General features: G+C 41.6%; 1 protein-coding gene across 9 annotated transcripts in view; it reads left to right on the forward strand.

Moving 5' to 3' along the window:
• The first annotated feature begins 7,090 nt into the window (after window positions 1-7,090).
• mbnl2 (muscleblind-like splicing regulator 2) overlaps window positions 7,091-9,323 on the forward strand; it is a 53,477-nt gene continuing 51,244 nt past the window's right edge. For 3 of the 9 annotated variants that reach the window (XM_035677645.1, XM_035677638.1, XM_035677647.1), the window contains exon 1: window positions 7,093-7,338. The gene's annotated coding sequence lies outside the window, so the exon portion shown is untranslated. Of the gene's footprint in view, window positions 7,339-9,323 lie in introns of all 9 variants that reach the window. The other 6 variants (XM_035677648.1, XM_035677646.1, XM_035677642.1 and 3 more) reach the window with 5 other exon arrangements.

Below are 9,323 nucleotides of genomic sequence, written 5' to 3' on the forward strand. Positions count from 1 at the left end.
ACATACAAAACACAAGTTTAACCCTGGTGGTTTTGAGTCATGGCTTGGTTTACCAACTGGGCAACCCCCCAGGAGGCTCCAGGATTGTTAGTTTGTAGCAATTTAATTAATTGTACTAACTACTATATGCACCACTAAAGCACATTAATAAAGGGAAATGATAGGACCCTTGTACAAGATGGGGCCTATCATTTCCCTTTATTATTTATTAAATCTTTTTTTGGCCCTTTATTATTTCAGTATACAATGTGCTTTTATGGCTTGCAAAATAAATTAGTGATTAGTCAAGTTACCAAAAACTAATTACTAACTAATACATAGGCAAAAAGTGGGTCAACATTGGCTCATAGATAATTTTTGCCTCAGGGCCGCCCAGGGAGCTACTGTGATTCAGGCCTGATTTTAGTGTTTCAACATTCAGGGAAAACTGTTTAAATTCCGAAAGTACAAAAAGGGACATAACAGATGACTTAAACAGTCAAACAGAACAATTACAGTGGTACAAATATTTATTACAAGTCACCCTTACACAAAAATCATGTGTACCTACAGTTGGATGTTTGAGCCTCACTGTGCTTCACTATTTGTACGCATGTCTGAATACATGTCTGCAGGGGAAGCAAATAGACATTATCAGTTGATTTAGTGTCACATTGACTGGGGACATATTGTGCACATGGCCACACTATGTTTGTGTGCATGCGTGACAGTGTGCTATAAGTGTAAGGTGTAATAGCCAAGCCTACCAAACCAAATTTCCAGTTTGTTACAGAACACTTGAACACACCATAAGCCTATAAAAATGCAATGAAAAGGCAAAATCTTTCAATTTAGTCACAGTTTAGGGCTATATTCATGATACCTTCAAGTACACTTGAAGCAAAAAAATGAAACTAGTTTAATAAAATGGAAAATTCCTGTTGAACCAGACAGGTTTAGTCCTAGACAGAGGCGGGACATCCATGGTTACACAGTACAGGAGGGCAGCATCTCTTTGCTAATGGAGGGGCTTGCCTGCTCTACAGTATGAGGCATTGGAAGTGTCCTTGCAACCTGCTGCGGCAGCCAGCAGCCTTGCAGCAGGAGCATCAATATTTCAAGCTGATGGGTCGCCTTGAGATAGGTTATTATTGTCTCTTATACTGTGGGAAACACATACGCGCCAACATTTTCGCTGCAGTTACCGTACATGTAACATCCTCGACGTACACGCTGGCAGACAGGCACAGAAAAACATATAATCGCAGGCAAAATCCAAACACTCATTCATTTTTCATTCACAGAAAATCCCAACATCATTACAGCTTGTCAGGGTGCAAAAAACTTAATTACAACCTCCAACTTCATTCTGTGTTTATGAGTGTTTGTGTGTGTAAGAGAGAAACAGAGAGAGTGTGTGTGTCTGTGAACATAATTAGCTGACTTCTCTCTGATCCTTAATGCATTATTGAATATTTCAAAGGAGTCTCAATCCTTTGGGCTAAGTGACTGCCAAGTTGGGATCATAGGGCGGGTTCGGCTGTGATGAAGGGCGGTTCAGCCATTAAGGAGTCTGGGCCGCGTTGCTGGCCTTGTGTGAACCTGGAGCTCATGAATAATATAAATTCCCTTACTGTATTTGGAAGCACTTTGGAGTGTAGAGGAGGGGGCTGATGATGCCACATTGATTTTTGGTTGTGCAATTTCAGGGAACAAGTAAATTCAATTTTGGTGGTGAATAATGGCTTGTAGAGGGTAGACGATTTATTGCCATTATTCCTGATGGAGAGCAACAGTGAGGATCTTGTTTTGTTGCCTCTGAACTCCACGCGCTGCAACCTTGACAAGACAATAGCTGTGTTGTCATGGTAATATGCCATTTCTCCCGACATTTCCAAGATTTTCATCTCTCACAATTACTGCGAGTCTGTTTTCTTTTCTGAAATGCCATCATTCATTATTGGATGGACTCTACTGTGGGACAAGATCTTGCAGTTATGAAATACTTAAAATGTGAGACAGCTGCAGTAAAATCTTTACTCTGTTGGGCTGAATAATGATGAAGTGTTTTAATATTAGCTTAAATTATTCCTGTGAGTTACTGAGGTAGCATCTATTTGAAAAAGCAGTGACAACTCAGATTAATAGTATAAATTAATATACGTAATTCAAAGCTTTTAACATAGGTCCTTGGTTCACAAAAGTCTGCTTTTGTACACGTATTTCTGAGACAATGAGTAATGTATGTTTTTCCTAAAATATACAAATTGTATTTTGGTAATGAACTCACACAAATGGAGCATCTATCATTGGTATATGTTATGGATCTACCTGCCAGGGTTGAAGTTTTAAATATGAGCCACTCTGTTCAGAAAACTAGTGGTGGAAAGCAACTAAGTGGGTTATATCCAGTGTACTTAAAGCTGCACTAATCAATAATTTTTATATTAACAATGGATCCAATGACTGTGTGTAACCTGAAAGGGGTCATTCATAGTGATGAACTCACAGAGAGTCATCGCTCAACTCCTCACTTCCCCTCAGCTCTACAGAGCGTTTTAATGTCTTTCAGAAAATTGTTTTGATATTTTTGCAACTTAAAGGACCAGTGAATCAGATTTAATGGCATAGCGATGAAGTTGCAGATTATTATAACCCCCTCGCCTCACCTTCCTGTTCCAAAAACTGTATAAAGGTAGCATACTGAATAAACACTGTATGCTTTCTGTGCAGCAGCAAATGTCAGACAGACAAGTTAGCAACAAGCGGATGAACATATTGGAACATTTAGCTGCTAAAGTGTCAGATATACAGTATATTCAGAAGATGATGGAAACCAAAACAGAGCAAAGGAGAGTGAATTGTGGCTAGGAACACAACTATAAATTAATGAATGTGGCTCTGTTTGCCAAGTTTCACTAAATCAGCTTCTTAAGGGGAATATGTCTGCATTGTACAGCTTTTAGTACAATTTCTGGATAAAGGTACATTACTTGAGGCTTTTATGATACATATTAATTTTGTCTTGAAAATATGGTAGTAGTTGGACAAAAAAAAATATTAGAGGAATAGTTAGAGTTTTTGGGGGACTCTCATTGGCTTTCTTGCCAGGAGTTATGCTAATTCCTTGACTTGTCGTTACCAAGAGGCTGACCCCCCCATAAAACTACAAGTTGTCGTTTTCTACGGTTATTGTATTGATTAAACAAACAAGATATGTTAATAACTGAACTGAAAACAAATTTGTTACATTTGGAAAGAGCCAGGGTAGCTGTTTCCCTATTTGCATTCTTCATGCTAATAAACAAAGCTAACAGGCCGCATTTCCGAAAATCAAACTATTCCTTTAACTCAAAGTTCACTTACTAGCCTTTTCTACTAATTTAAACCACATTTCAGAAGCTGATACTACTGACATACTTGTCTTGAAGTAAAATTGTATGCTTCATTATTTATACATTGCAGAATTTCTACTTTTACTTAAAGCCCTTCCAAGGGGCTTTCATTGATTTCAAGGGGAATCTGACTGAACCCAACTCTGTGGTAGGCTTTAAGAAGAACTATAGAAAGGCTATTGAAATAGCTTTGTGTGTTTATGTAGGTCATATAGGGGCATCAATATTAAATTGAGTTGAGTTCATGACCGACTCTTTGCAAGACACTTAAGTAAAATTGAATTTAGGACCTTCATTGTAATGGAGTATTTTTACATTGCAGTATTGCTGCTTTCACTTAAAAGATATGAATACTTCTTCCATGACTGTAAAATACATAGACCTACTGTATATCTGAAGAACTTATGAATTATTAAACAATTGCAGCATACTAAGGAAGTGAGTCAAATATTTTAGTTTCTTTTGAATTGGCTCACATATGATTCAGTACAGAGTGTACAGTATCTGCCTTTATGCTGAGATGGATCCTGGAGGAATGGATGAAGCACTATGAACACGTAGCCGCAGCAGTTGATTTATGGTGATGCATAACTAGTCTTTTCTCAGCGGACAAATGAGCCTGCCTCAAAATGGATCCTCTCAGCGTTTTGAATAAGCTCTCCTGGTGCAGTGTGCACGCATTTTGGGATCAGTTTGTTTAATGACAGCGGGAAACATCTTCAATCCATCATTACTTAGGCCTTGTGATTAGTAAAATGCTCATCAAAGTCATAGTGGGAGTAAAATGCCCAGGTGGTCTCCGCACAATCAATCAAATTGACTAACTCACAATGAAAGTGCGCGCACACACACAGACACACACTCTTTTTCTGAGCTTTGTGTCAGCCATAAGCTCTTTCCATTAAACCTGCGCTGCATTAGGCATTTGGGTTAAAAGCTTTCATAATCAGGTGTGTTCTCATTTAGTGCACAGAGATTTCCAAGATCAATACTGTCCCTGACGTGAGGGCTTTGCCCACTGTGTGTAGGTGTGTGTGGGCGTGCATCATGTTTGTATGCAGAAGGACCTTAGAGCCAGAGCTTTGGCCCTAGTGTGTGTGTGTATATATCTATGTGTTCATGTATTTGCCCGTCTGAGTGTCTGTTTACTGTCTTCTGTCTGCGGGCGGCAAACCGCTTCCTACTGTGATCTCTTCATTCTGTGTTTGAGAGGAACTAACAGTGCTGTTCTGTAGATGCTGCGGTTGTTTTTCTGCCTGACGCCCCCTCAGTTGATCCCGAGGTCCACTTTACAGACTGCTACTGCAACAAATGTAGAGTCAAAACCCATTAATGAGCCCAACACACACACACAGGTACCTGCTCTGGTGCCTTTTTCTTTGCGCGTTTGTGAATTTTATGCTTGAATGTGTATGTTAGTGTCTCGGATGCATCTTAACCAGTGATAAGCGTTTTATTCAGCCATAAAATTACATTTTCTTCTACTTTACCACTGAGGTGCAGGGGTGAGGACTGGGGGGGCAAAAGGTTACTGAGTGTACATGTTAGGGAGGACCGCAAAAATACTAGAATGAAATGCTGTGGATGCAGAGGGTCCAGAATTTCGTGCTACGCCCCTGTTGAGGTGAGACAGCTGTATTTGCTCTGTATGCAGATCAACTAATTTTAAGAGTTTTTATGAATCCGGTGATATTGACTTTGCAGAAGACGAGGGATTTGTTCTAAATAAGAATTCAAAACACAGTCTTCCGACTTAATTGCAATGCCTTACATAAAACTGGGAGGGAGACATCACACAAATGTTTCAACCCTATGCCTACATTAGAACCTCAAACTTCATTTCCAACGAGTCAAATAAAGAGAATGTCTTGTTAAATTGGTGTTTTCTGCAGCTTGTACTGTATGTATTTGTGTGTTTTTTATGAGCGCGAGCCCAGTGTGTGCTTGTGAGTTTGTTTGCAAGTGTGTGGGCGTTCAGGGACTTTTAGAGAAGTATGCCTGCAGCAGCGTTTTTACAAATGCCTCCTCTGCATTGAGATCAATACGTTAGGCCTTGGGGGATGAGCTTGACCTATGTGAGCAGTTTTTCATAATCACTTACGTCTTAAAAATACAGTTTTTCCCCGTAGTAGTGCTGCCTTGGATGTGTTCTATTTTATTTTTCCACTTGCTATATTTGGATGGAAAACATGCCAAATGGACAGATTTAAAAAAAACAAAACGACTAATGGCTTTGTCATTTTTCAATTAAATGCCGGAAAGCACATGAACAGGCTGAGATAACGTCATAAATAAGGGGAAATGTCTCTTTCAGACTTTCGCCGTTGGTCTGCCTGAGATTATGTTTAGTAAACATGAACTTGAACCACCGGTGTGATGCGTGTCAAATGTCAGTGGCAAGAACATATGTCAGCAGTTATCACCTGTCTGACCCCCAGATCAATTCCCTGTCTTTGAATTTCAACGTGATAGATATTAAATTGAGCCTTGCATTTCAAACAACTGTTGTTTTCTTCATGAAATATTACACTTAACATCAATCCACTGCTGAGTAATAGCGTCTTCATCCCTGACACTGCCAAAGGGCTGTGTCCTGACAAACTGTGATGCCTTCATTCCCAGTAGTATTCCACTGAAGCAGGCCTTGGCCCTGACAGAGCAGTCTGTGATGGCTATGTTCATTGTTCATGCGCTCAATAGGCAGCACATGGCGTGGGCAGCAGTCAGTGGGGCTAAATTTGTGCCTCTCTGCTCATTCCGGGGATATTTGTGACTTGCTCCTTGTTGACTCGTTGCGCTTCTTGCTGACAACGGGTCTCTGTGTGTCACGGACTGCTAAATCCAGCCAGCTGTATGCAATTAGGCTGCAAAACGCTGGGGATGTGCATGCTCCTCTGCAAAGCATCAAGTGGTTGTTATACGAACTGCTGATTTACAGCCTGTGATAAGCTAAAGAAAAATCATATTAAATGTCATTTTTGCCATTAGATTTCTTGTAACAGGTTTGAAGCAGTAATAACAACATAGAAGTCAATACATCACCATATCCTGATCGTTAAACCAATTAAGACGCATCCTTTATGGGTGACAACAGAAATCTAGATTTATTGAGTAAAAATTATTTAAGCAAAATCAATGAAATCAATAGCCCTGGATTAAAATAATAAAACATATATTTTTTAAAAATGTTATGTAGGAAATAAGGCTACCTTAGAGGCTACTGTACATTAATCAAATAAAAGTGTCAGAACTTATGGGTACTGCTACTGTAATTGCAACAGAATAAATTGCAGTAGGTTTAATAAAATGTCTTTAATGTTTTCATCTTGTCGACGGAAGGCTATTTTGACAGACAGACAGGCACTGGTTCATAAATCAGTGGTCACATCTTTTCCCCCAGGGAGATTCACTGTTGTTTCCTAGGTAACAACCCCCTCCCTCCCTTCCCCTTGGTTCCTCTGGACTGTACCACCTTTACTGTAGGGTGGGAATTGCGTTGTTTATCGAATAGAAGTCGATTTCCGTGTTTAAATAAAACGAAATATGGCAGTACATTACAATTAAACACGACTTTTCTTTTAGTGGCAGTGCACGCTATCTTATACAGTCGCTTATAAAGGCGTTATTAATGTTTACACCTTAGTACCAACCCCCTGGCGAAGCACATTCAACATTTCATCGAACTGTCAAAATCGCTTGTTGCTTCCTACCCTAGCCTTAAAAGTAGTTAGCGAGCTAGCGTGTAGCGAGTGATAGCTTACTTCTGCCTTTCACTGACATACACTCCGAAAGCGAAAAAGTTTGCTGCCGCAAGGAAACAGTGAGAAGTGTCAGTCGAAGAGCATTTATTTTTTATTTTTTTCGCCGTCCTGTTCCGAGCCTTGGGTCCAGTGCCAACAGAAATAGCGCTCTCGAGAAGCGGCGGCGGCTGAAGTGCAGCTGGATGTGACAGGTTCGTCACCAGGTAAGCTGCAGGTACTTAGCTCCAGCAGCTAACCTAGCACCCCTTTGGCTCTGGCGTTTCTTTACACACTTGCTACGGCGTCATGGCGAATGTAGCGTCTCTGTGGGCCGTAGAGGTGGATGCAAATGGCTCTAGAGATGCCACTCCAGTATCAGAAACACTACGCGCTGATGTCCGGGGGTTGCTATGCTAGCCCACACTGTTATCTTTGCCCTAATAGCTCATGGAAACTAGTGGAAGCAGCTCCATGAGAAAACCAAGATGAAACCAGCGTGTAGGACGTCCCTGCGTGTCTCTCCTGCACTGTAATGCTTTCTGGGAGATGCTGTTTGCTATTAGTGGAGAAGCCATAATGACCACAGTGAAGTCACAAGGGAGTAGGTTTGATAATAACTCATTAATTATTGACTCCATGTATGATAGTCACCAGTATTAAGCAGTGTTGCCACCATTGTCCCACCCTTATTCCAGTGCACTAATATTGCATGTTATTACTTTGAAATGTCAAAAAAAAACACAATAAACGTAATGGCACCCTGATTAATGGATGGTTAGATGTAATTGCTGTGTACAAGGGGAAATAAAGCAGTTCTAATGAGACGTAAGCGGAGGCACATTTTAATCTACTGCAGGTTGGCCGAGCAGGAGCCTTTACTCCTGGGTAAGGTTAATAAGTTGTGATCAGGCTAGTTGCTGGGTCGTGTACAGTAATTGGTCCTCCTGAAAATGCAAACTGACATCTGAGAGCAGAAGTGCACCGGTGGAAGCACGACGCAGCCCGGCAGCAGGAATTAAGTTCAAATGAGCTGTCAGTATTACAGCGTGAAGAGGTCTGTGGCTTCCCATTTGCATGGAACATGTTGCGTTCATTAAGGCTGTTAAGAGCTGTGGTGCGTTTGAGGAAGACGTGGCAATGCGCCGCCACTTTGGCCGGTGTATAGGATCATATTAGCAGCAGATGAACCTCCAGGAAATAGCCTGTGTTTGTACTTTCTGGTTGATCTTCATCCATTCTTTTTTAAACCTTGGACGCCGTCTCCATGCACATTCTTGAACTTGCCCCGAAAAGACACTGGTTGACCGCTTGCCTACGCATCCATTAGGCACTTGTTTATTCTCAATCATCCTGTGGACTTGTTTGTGTGTGTGTGTGTGTGACAGACTTACCAGAATGGGTTTCAAGCGGAAGGAAGCCCAACTCACTGCCGCTTGATATTTGATTACGGCTAATAATAGAAAAAGACAGCTGCCTTTTCATCGATCTGTCTTCGGTGCCCTATTTCTGAGCCCTGTGGTTTTTTTTCCCTCTCTCTCTCTCTCTCTCTCTGTCGTGTTGAACCGGTAGTAATGACACAGAATACTGCGCTGGGCAGCAAACGCACTTTGAACCCATCGCTCTTCATTTGCTGTAATTAGCCGTTGTTTCAGAACACTCCTTTTGTGTCTGAAAGCGAAGCCGCTTTGGGCCGCAGAATCTGGGCGCGTGTGCGAGCGAGCCAAGCCGCTCGGGGTCAAACAGGACGGGGATAATAAGAGGGGAGGGGACGCCGCGTGGGAAGGAAGTGGCTCGGCTTGTTTGTCTGCCAGGCTTTTGTTTGTTTTCCTGTCGGACAAATCTATTCAGGAGGTCGGCTATCTGAGGTCTGCCGGTGGAAATTAGCTACAAGCAAAGGCTTGTTATACAGCTATTGACAGTTATTCGCTAATGTGGTTATTGAGAAGTCGGTTGCAGCCAAATGAGAAATTGATAGGCTTCAATCCATCCGCGCTGGTTGAGCAGGCTGGGTGCAGGACTGCTGTTATTCTGGATGGATCCTAACATCATAACATTTTGAGGTTTTTTTTTCCAGTCGCTGCCGCCTCGAAGCATTCCTGCTCCTCAAATCTCCTGCATCTGCGTTATAAACCAGAGAGGCTACATTTACGGAAGCTGTAAGGTGACACTTCTGCTTATGACAAAGGCTGACCCCCCCCCCCCCCCCCCC

Source organism: Morone saxatilis, unplaced genomic scaffold, assembly GCF_004916995.1.
Source record: "Morone saxatilis isolate NCDOM2014 unplaced genomic scaffold, NCSU_SB_2.0 Contig6, whole genome shotgun sequence".
NCBI lineage: Eukaryota > Metazoa > Chordata > Actinopteri > Moronidae > Morone > Morone saxatilis.